The sequence below is a fragment of the Humulus lupulus genome, chromosome 8, assembly GCF_963169125.1.
Source record: "Humulus lupulus chromosome 8, drHumLupu1.1, whole genome shotgun sequence".
Classification (NCBI taxonomy): domain Eukaryota; kingdom Viridiplantae; phylum Streptophyta; class Magnoliopsida; order Rosales; family Cannabaceae; genus Humulus; species Humulus lupulus.
Window position 1 is genome coordinate 119,162,529 of NC_084800.1, and position 10,455 is coordinate 119,172,983.

Sequence of the window (10,455 nt, forward strand, 5' to 3'; positions counted from 1 at the left end):
TGAAGTTTTTTCCTGCCCCGTCTTTTGCTCCCATGTGTGGGCAGCTTCTTTCTTTTTACTTTAATTTGGTTGTAATGCCACTTGACTTATTTTTCCTGAGAGGTTTTTTCGGGTCTCTTGTTTTCTTCATGAGGAACTTTTAACGAGTCCTGCTATGTCTTATGCTTATTTTATGACAGAACATTATCATGTCCTTTTATGCACGTGGGCTTCTTATTAGCACCTCTTTATTTTGAAAGGGTTCCCTTTGGGACCTCTTTACTGTGTGTGATTCGTGTCTGTTGGTGCACCTTGACTACTTATAAGGATATGTTGACCCTTTGGGTTCTTGCTATCCTTTTATATATTTTTGCGCACACATTTTATTTTGTGCGAGAAGTGTCCTTCTCATCATTATGCATAGTACTATTTTTGCAAGCGTTTTCTTTGAGACCATTTTTGCAAGTGTCTTCTTTGAGACCCTTTTCACAAGCGTCTTCTTTGAGACCCTTTTTGGGCTAGGTGACTTTGGTTGACCTAGGATTAGTATGAGGACCCTTTTGTTCTTTGAGGTGATCTCCCCTTTGGTTGGGACCCTTATAGGGAGATCGTACTTGTGAAACCTCACAAGTACCTATTTTTTTTTTTTTTTGGAAAGACCTCCTTGAAGGCCCTTTTTTCCCTTGGTAAGGCGACTTGGTCGATCTAGACTTAGGGATCTCTTTGGGCTCCCCTTTTGTCTTATGTGACGTGTTCCCGTAGGGTGGGCGTGTTTGTGAGGAGCTCACTTTTGAGGGACCTTTTGACTTTCTTAGATTCTATAAGGGTAGGTAGCCCTTATAGATTTAAATGTTGTCTTATAAGGTTCACCGCTCACATATATATCTCACATGGCCAGAGGCCTGTTTTGCACTTGGCCAGGTGCTTACTGAGGCTTATGAGGCTAGGCACCTATTTTGCACATGGCTAGGTGCCTGTTGAGGCTCGCGAGGCTAGGTACCTATTTTTCACATAGCTATGTGCCTCTTGAGGCTCACGAGGCTAGGCACCTATTGTGTGCATGGCTAGGTGCATGTTGAGGCTCGCGAGGCTAGGCACACATGGCTAGGTGCCTATTGAGGCTTGCAAGGCTAGGCACCTATTCTGCACATGGCTAGGTGCCTGGTGAGGTTGGGTCTAATACCTCCTAAGTGGTTGATGGGATCTATCTTGCCAAGCACTTTATTTTTCGTTCTCTCTGATATGCTTTGACAATTCCAACTGACAATTGTAGTATGCGCGTCATATAAGTGTCCTTGGAAATGAGAGATGTAATATATAAGATAGGTGCTTTACATTAGTAATAGTAGACAACGTGCAAGGATAAGCACAATGTCATCGTCATATTACATCTGGGAGTTAGCTTGGCGACCTCTTTGGATCCTATCAAGATAGATTACATCTATGGGAAGCCAACTATGGTGAAACTTTTGATTCCTTATGAGGCATAACTCAAATAAATAAAAACTACTACTACAAATTTATGGGGGCCAATTGAGATGACTTATTTGGTTCCTAAGTGACTCAAATAAAGGGAGTCTTATCATAGGTTATCTTTGATGAATCCCACTAGCTTATCCTTGAAGCCTTCTTGTAGACCTTTTCCAATCTTCAACTTAATCAGCGACTTCTCTATCACAACGATCTCTTCTGCACGAAATATTCAGACGTATTGGTAGAAGGGTGATTAGAGGAAGGTTTGGTTTCCCCAACATGCAGTTCTTATGGCCCTCTTCCACACGTATATACTTTTGTGCTCTTTTGAAGAAGTCGTATATATCTTGATGAGCCCTTGAGAGCTTAAGTGTAAGATGCTCATAGATTGAATCTGAGGAAAGACTATGCCTTCAGGATGCAAGGACCTATTAGGCCTATTTACTCTCAAAATTAATGGTGGTCCTAAGCTAGTACTCCAAGGTTGCTGAGGTCCTTTGAATAACCCTCCTAGCCTCTAGGAAGCTTCACATGTGTGTTGTGGTCTTGAGTAGGGTCAAACTAGTTCTTGGGCTTTAGGGGGGCCTTGAGTTCGCACCCTTAGCTTGCCCCTAGGGGTCTTGGTGGGCGTGGACTTGGTCTTGAGGCTCTTCCGGTCGTCTTGAAGCACCTCTTGGACACCCGTCTCTTGCGTGGCTTCTCTTGTAATTTCTCCATGCTCACATTAGCTGCTTAGTAAAAAATAAACTCCATGGAGGCTTGAGCTCGCCCCCAAGCCCTAGGGAGGCTTGAGCTTGCCCCAAGCTTTATGGAGACTTGAACTCGCCCCCAAGCTCCAGGAAGGTGCAAGTTTGATCCTCGAGGCTTTTCCTATCTCTTGGGACTCCTCTTGAGTGCTTTACTTGATGTGGAATTTTGACAGCCGCATGGACCATTTGATTAACTTAAGCCAGCTAAGTTGATTAACTTAGAAATTATAAGACACACACTCTCTCTCTTCTCTCACGTTCTCTCTTTCCCTCTCTAGTGGTTCATTGAGTTTTTAAAAGAATTCTTGATTTCTAAAGCTTAGAAGCAAGCTTGGTGGGAAATGAAGTTACCTTGGGAGAGTTTAGAAGCTATCAATCTAGGGGAAATAGTGAGAATTTGGATTCTCAGAGGGTGTACCACTAGGCTCGAAGGGAAAGAATCGTTCTGAGGGTCGCCAAACTAAATTTCTCAGGACTTGAGGTAAGAAAACTACACCTAGTCTGAGATTAGAGCTCAAGCCTCGGTTATTGAACATGGTTATAACTATGTCTCATGTGTCTCATGTTCTCAAAGATTGATCTTCAATCTGGTTATCACTAGCTGAGGATAAAAGATGAGGATATTTCGAAGACAACGTTTCGTACTAGGTATGGACATTATGAGTTCTTAGTCATGTCGTTTGGATTGACTAATGCCCCAACAACTTTCATGGATCTGATGAATAGAGTGTTCAAGGATTACCTAGACAGATTTATGATTGTCTTTATCGACGACATCCTGATTTATTCTCAGTTGAAGGCAGAGCACAAGCAACATCTCCGGCTGGTATTGCAGAGACTGAGGGAGCACTGACTGTATGCCAAGTTCAAAAAGTGTGAGTTCTGGCTACCTCAGGTGACATTCCTTGGTCACGTTGTTAGTAAAGATGGGATCATGGTGGACCCGCCAAGATTGAGTCAGTTAGAGATTGGCTAAGGCCAAGGAGTGCTTCTGAGATTAGAAGTTTCCTTCGATTGGTAGGGTATTATTGGTGCTTTGTGGAAGAGTTCTCAAAGATTGCAACACCACTGACGGAGTTGACACACATGAACCTGAAGTTTGTATGGTCAGATAAATGAGAGAACAACTTCTAGGAGTTGAAGTGGTAATTGATCACTGCTCTAGTTCTGAGTCTTCCTTCAGATCAGGAGAAATTTGTGGTCTATTGCGATGCATCAAAGTAGGGGTTAGGCTGTGTTCTTATGCAGGATGGAAAGGTGATTGCCTATGCATCACGATAACTAAAGGAATATGAACAGTGATACCCTACACATGACCTAGAATTAGCAACAGTGGTCTTTGCATTAAAGGTATTGCGACACTACCTTTATGGGAAGAAGTGTGAGGTATAACACTGACCACAAAAGCCTAAATTATTTCTTTACTCAGAAAGATCTGAACGTGAGACATAGGCTTTGGCTGGAGTTGGTGAAAGATTATGACTGTGAGATTCTTTACCACCTAGGGAAATCCAACGTGGTGGCAGATGCCTTGGGTTGGAGAGGTTCGAGACAATTATTCAGTTTGAAGTAGATATCAATGGAGTTGGCAGAGGAGATGCCTAGAACATGATTAGAGTTGGTGGTGGGCCAGTTAGATAACATCACCTTCCAGTCTACTCTTATGGAGAGAATTAAGGAAGGTCAGTTGAATGATCCTCAATTGATGAGGCACAGAGAGGACATCCTAGCTGGAGTGACTAAGGACTATATTGTTTCAAAGATGGTTTTATTGAGGTGAAATAAGCAGATTTGTGTTCCTATGGAATTTACTATTGGACGAGAGATTCTGAATGAATCTTACACTACACTGCATTCATTGCATCCAGGCACCACGAAGATGTATCAGGATCTAAAGTTGTTATATTGGTGGCCTGGGATGAAGAAAGATGTGGTAGAGTATGTGGCTAAGTGCCTAACGTGTCAGCAAGTGAAAGTTGAGCACCAGACCAGCAGGGCTACTGCAGCCTTTGGGTATTTCTTAATGGAAATTGGAGGACATTACTATGGACTTTGTAGTGGGATTACCCAGGACAATGGGTCAACATGATTCAGTTTGGGTGATTGCGGATCGGTATACAAAATCAGCCCATTTCTTGCCTGTGACGAATTTTTTTACTGTGGATCAGTATGTTGAGTTGTATGTTAGTAAGATTGTACATCTCCATCGGGCTCCAAAGTTTATTGCTTCAGATTGGGACCTCCTCTTTACTTCCAAGTTTTGGGGGAGTCTGCAAAAGGCTACATGTACACAACTGAAGTTTACTACAACCTATCATCTTCAGACAGATGGACAATCTGAGAAGAGGATTCAGATATTAGAAGACATGTTGCAAGCATGCGTTCTGAACTTTGAAGGGTCCTGGAGTAAGTATTTTCGTTTGATAGAGTTTTCCTAAAACAACAACTATCAGTCAACTATTGGAGTGGCTCCATATGAGATGTTGTATGGTAGGTAATGTAGATCACCCATCCATTGGGATGAAAGAGAGGAAATATCTAGGTCCTGAAGCAGTTCAGAGGACCAATGAGGCCATTGAGAAGATTAGAGCTCGGATGGTCGCTTCACAGAGTAGACAAAAGAGCTACGTTGATCCCAAGCATAGAGACATAGAGTTCTAAATTGGGGACTATGCCTTCCTCCATGTTTCACCTTTGAAAGGATTGAAGTAGTTTGGGAAGAAGGGCAAGTTGAGCCCTAGGTTTGTTGGGCCGTTTGAGATCCCGGAGAGGATTGGACAGGTAGCCTATAGGTTGGCTTTACCCCCGTCACTGTTAGGGGTTCATAATGTATTTCATATTTCAGTACTTCCAAAATATGTATAAAATGCAACTCATATGTTGAGTTATGAGGATCTGGAGCTACAGACAGATTAATCCTACGAGGAGCGACCAATTCAGAACCTTGATAGAAAGGATAAAGACTTGAGGAACAAGACTATACCTTTGGTTAAGGTATTATGGATGAACAACAAGGTCGGCAAAGCGACCTGGGAATTAGAGTCAGACGTGTGAGATCAGTATCCTGAGCAGTTCAAGTAAATTTCGAGGATGAAATTTCTATAAGGAGGTGATAGTTGTAACGTCCCAAAATTCCTAATAAATCTTAGTGCCTTGATTAGGGTGCCAGGAGGGCATTATTGGAATATTATGTGATTTAATTGAATATATATGTGCTTATGTGAATTGCATGAGTTATATTATGATATGACTCATCACGCATTTTTAAGTGTATTAAATGTGTGTAATAGGCCCGCTTTTATTTAAATGGGTATATTTGTAATTTTGACCCACTGAGGGTATAATTGTTGTTATATTCTATTATGCGATTGAGCCCACATTATTATGTGGATATATTTGAGATATTCGACAGGAGTCGATCCTTTTGAGCTAGTTTGGGGTATAGTCACAACGGGGATTAATACCTGACTCGGGGTGAGCCAATGGGTATTTTGGTAATTCGGTGAGTTAGAGGGACTCATTGGAGTATGAATCATACTTGGGGGAAAATAGTGGTTTTTGGTATTTGGCGGAATTCATTTTTGCCCTTGGGGGCTTCAAGGGAAGGACTAGGTGGCCAAGGGCATTTTGGTCTTTTGGACCATTTGATTAACTTAAGCTAGCTAAGTTGATTAACTTAGAAATTACAAGACACTCCCTCTGTTCTCTCATGTTCTCTCTTTCTCTCTCTAGTGGTTCTTTGAGTTTTGAAAAGAAATCTTGAATTCTAAAGCTTGGTGGGAATTGAAGTTACCTTAGGAGAGTTTAGAAGCTGTCAAGCTAGGGGAAACAGTGAGAATTCGAATTCTTAGAGGGTGTATGTAACGCCCTACTAATATAGGATCGTTTCACTGTGTGTTTAAAATAGTGCTTCACTTGCTAAACGAGTCAATCGGACTTAAAATGTGTAATTAAACTAACTCAAGGATTGTGTATTGAAAATTTTGGTCAAACAGTTACCATTTCATTAAAAAGGTTTAAGTTTGTACACAAGATCCCAAAAGAGTTTATAACTGATACAGATCCAAAATAAATACACAAGGCTAGCCTAGGCGGCAAAATCAGGGTTCAACCCTAGTTCCAACAAGTAACCTTAGTTGTGGCGGTAGAGTAGGTTGCATATGTACACTCTACCCTTGATGCTCTCCAACTCATGGCTGGTCTAGCTTCTCTTTGCCCTTACCTACACCACGTAGCACCAATGAGCCATGGCCCAGCAAGAAAACATAAACATACTCATAAAAAATTATTCAATAGACTACATATTATAAATAGCATGCCTAGCAACTATAACCAATACTCAGACATGTATTCAATCCATTTAAGAGATCATATAGCCCACCATGCATCCATTGCACTGTTCCCTTTGGAAACGATAATATAGTTCGTCAAGCGTGAACCACACTCTATGTTCCAAGCAATTATAGAGTTGTGCAAGCGTATATCAAGCTTCTTGGTTGGCCCAGCCATAACGACATGCGTTCTGCACGCTATTGTCGACCACGGCTTATAAGCCAAGCTTCTGTTGGGAAAACTTATACAGGATATTTATTTATTTATTTTCATGTAGATCTAATATTAAACAAATTAATATGAGATAACCTAGAACATGTTTCTAAAATTGAATTCAAAGAGAAACAAAGACAATAATACTTACAGTATACACAGCAGAATGAAAGAGTCATTCCTTCAGTTTCTCTAACTCTTGTATCCTCTCTGTCGCAGAGTATTCTCAAAAAACTGAACTGATCTTCTATTTTCTTCATAGTCTTCCAATGTATCCTTAGATTCGCCTAGACTAGTGTGGCCAATTCTCAACACATGAGATAGATATAGAGAGAAGAATAGAAAATAACAAAGAGGCTTAGAAAAGGACTTGTGTTTTTAGAGAGAATCTAAAACTATCAGAAAACCAGTAATTAAACTTATTTGTTGTCTCAGAAATCTAAACTTCTAACTTCTCTCTAAGCACTCCTTTTATAGACTTAATTATGCTATTTAATTTAATTAAAAAAACCCATAAAATAATAGCCATTTAAAGCCCTAGGTCGAAATTATCATGGGCTTTAGGCCCATGAAATTTCCCATTTGATTATAAGCCCACTGGACTTAAAATCAAGGCCTGTATTATTTTCTATTGATTTAATTAATTAAATAATTATTTAAATCCTTTATCAAATTAATTATTTATAATTTGAACATTGATTTAAACTTATTTATTAATTTAGATACCAATTTATCTTAATTAATAAATCTGCCATAATTTCTCTTTTCTTCTCAAAATTACATAACTCTATGAAACTATCCAAAACTGACCTAGTCAACTTTGATAATTCTAATTGATGATTAAATCAATTAATTGAGACTATCTAGATGATTTTATCCAAGGTACAATGGGGACCATGGGCCTATGAAATCAAGCACCAATAAGCTATCATAAATTTACTAACTTATTAATTCCTCGTAACTCCACTATAGACTCGGAATTGCACTCTTGAATGCATAGAACGTTGTATAAAAAATATAGATACGCTATTAATTATCCATTGTTACAACCATAATTTTCATTCAATCCTCTATAGACGGTCTACAACGAGATAGGACTAAAATACTGTTTTACCCTTCATTGTATTTTATCCTTAAAACACTTAGTTCCTTGAAAATGATATTTCAGTAAACTAATTTAATTACTGAAATGAGATCTCTATCATTTAACACCTTGAACCAAACTAAAAGGAAACCATCGTTTCACTTCTTCATCAGAAGCTATAGATGTTCATATCTATGATTAACACTCCCACTCAATTATACTACCGAGTTCCCAAGATGTAAGTATGGGCTAGTCTGTAGGGTAAGTTGGTAACGAACAAGTCAAAGAACTCAAATAATACAACCAGTTAGAATACTAACCACTCAGAATTGAGATTGAATTGACCTATGTTAAACTATATGATATGACTAGAATAGATAATAATGGTATGTTTACTTATCTTATCAACTGTCAATATCGGTCCAATTCAATATAACAAATACATCCAATCTTATCTACTTTGCTAATGTTCTGGAAAGAACATAACACTGTAATGTGTAAGTAGATCATATCATAGATTGGCAAGTTAGTGTAAATCTTGTGCACTGACTAATCTTAGGACTAACTTATTTTGAACATGTAATCATATTTATATTCCACTGCGATTATGTCACTATAAATAAGATTAGCTATATGCTTGGGAATTAATAGAAGTTTATATTAAACAAATAATCATGAAAATAAAACATGTGAGCAAAGTGATTGACCAAGTCAAAAAATGATTGTAATTATATTATTGATAATAAATGAGATTACAAAGAATTTGGGTTTTAATTACGGCATAAAACCCCAACAGCTTCTATATTGACCCAGCCACAATGGCTTGCATTCCACATGATAATGTCGTCCATGTCTTATAAAATCGAGCTTCTATAATGGCCTAGCCATTACGGCCTGCGTTCTGCACGCTAATGTCGTCCACAGATTATAAGTCGAGCTTCTATATTGACCCAACCATTACGGCTTGTGTTCTGAACGTTAATGGTGTTCACGACTTATAAGCCGAGCTAATCGACCGGATATAAAAAAATAAGCATTCATCATTCAATACAAATATACACAATGCACTCAATCATATTTAACAAACATATCACACATGAATATAACCATGTTCAATAATCGGGGCTCGAGCCCTAATCTCATACCAGGTGCAATTTTCTTGCCTCAAGTCCTAAGCATGCGAATATAACAACTCTGAGTGCAATCCTTTCCTCTCGAGCCTAGGGGTTCACCCTATTCACAACCATAATAAGGAATAACCATCAAGCAACAAACCAATTAAGGTTTACGGACCCAATTCTAGCCTCTGGGACCTTGAATTCTACTAAATTGGGTAGTAAACCATTCCCAAGCCCTTAGGTTTAGGTTCCCGTACCCAAAACCTCGTTTTTACTTTTTTCCAATTTGATTCACGACGCCAGACCAGGCAGAGAGTCCGCCCAAATTTCCTTGCACTTGCACTACAGCGCAGCCCACCAAGTGTTGCAACGCCAAGGCGGTTTGAGGTACCACCAGCCTTGTCTATGTTCACTCGAGCCGCAACACTCAAGAACAGCGCCGCGATGCTACCTTGCAAACCCAGAAAACCTGTGATTTTCAGAAATCATAAGTCTCTCAAATCCACCCCAAACTCGATTTTTACCTGATTCTAACCACCAGAATCACACCAGCAATACAAAAACACAATATAAAATCATCAAAACCCTCTAAAACATAACTAAACTCAGAATTCAAACTTTTTTCAAAACTCAAAAAAGAAAACTCAAAATAACTTCAAAAACTTGAGTATACCTCTGCAAAACTCAAATTCTCAGATGTTCCCCTAGCTTGACAACTTCTAGACTCTCCCAAAACAACTTCAATCCCCTCCGAGCCTTGCCTCTAAGCTTGAATTCACAAGTTTGCCTCCAAACTTCAATGAACAGACAAGGGAGAGAAAGAGAGAAACATGAGATAGAAGAGAGAGTGTTTTCTATTTTCTGTGGTTTCTTAGCTTAACCCTTGACTAAGTACACATGGTCTCAAAAAGACCAAAATGGCCGTCCACTTAGTCCTTCCCTTTATGTTCCCCAGGGAAAAATGACATTTGACACTCTAATCTCGCTTAACCCTTATAATTCCCAATTAGTTCCACCAAATATCAAATACCACTACTTTTTTCCTAGAATATGACTCATACTCCAATGAATATCGGTAACTCACCGAATTACCAAAATACCCCTTCGCTCACCCTGAGTCGGGTATTAATCCCCATTGTGACTTAACCACTACTTTGCTCCATAGGACCGACTCTTGCCGAATATCTCAAATATATCCACATAATAATGTGGCATCAATCATATAACACCATATAATCACAATTATGCCCTCAACGAGCCAAAATTACAAATATGCCCCTTTAAATAAAAGTGAGTCTTCTAAACACTTTTAATACACTTAAACATGCATAACCAATCATATTATAACATAACTCATGCAATTCAGATAATCACATATATATTCAATTAAATCATAGAATATTCCAATAATGCCCTCCTGGCACCCTAATCAAGGCACTAAGCCATATTAGGAACTTTGGGATGTTACAGTGTACCGCTGGGCTCGAGGGGAAAGGATTGCACTCAG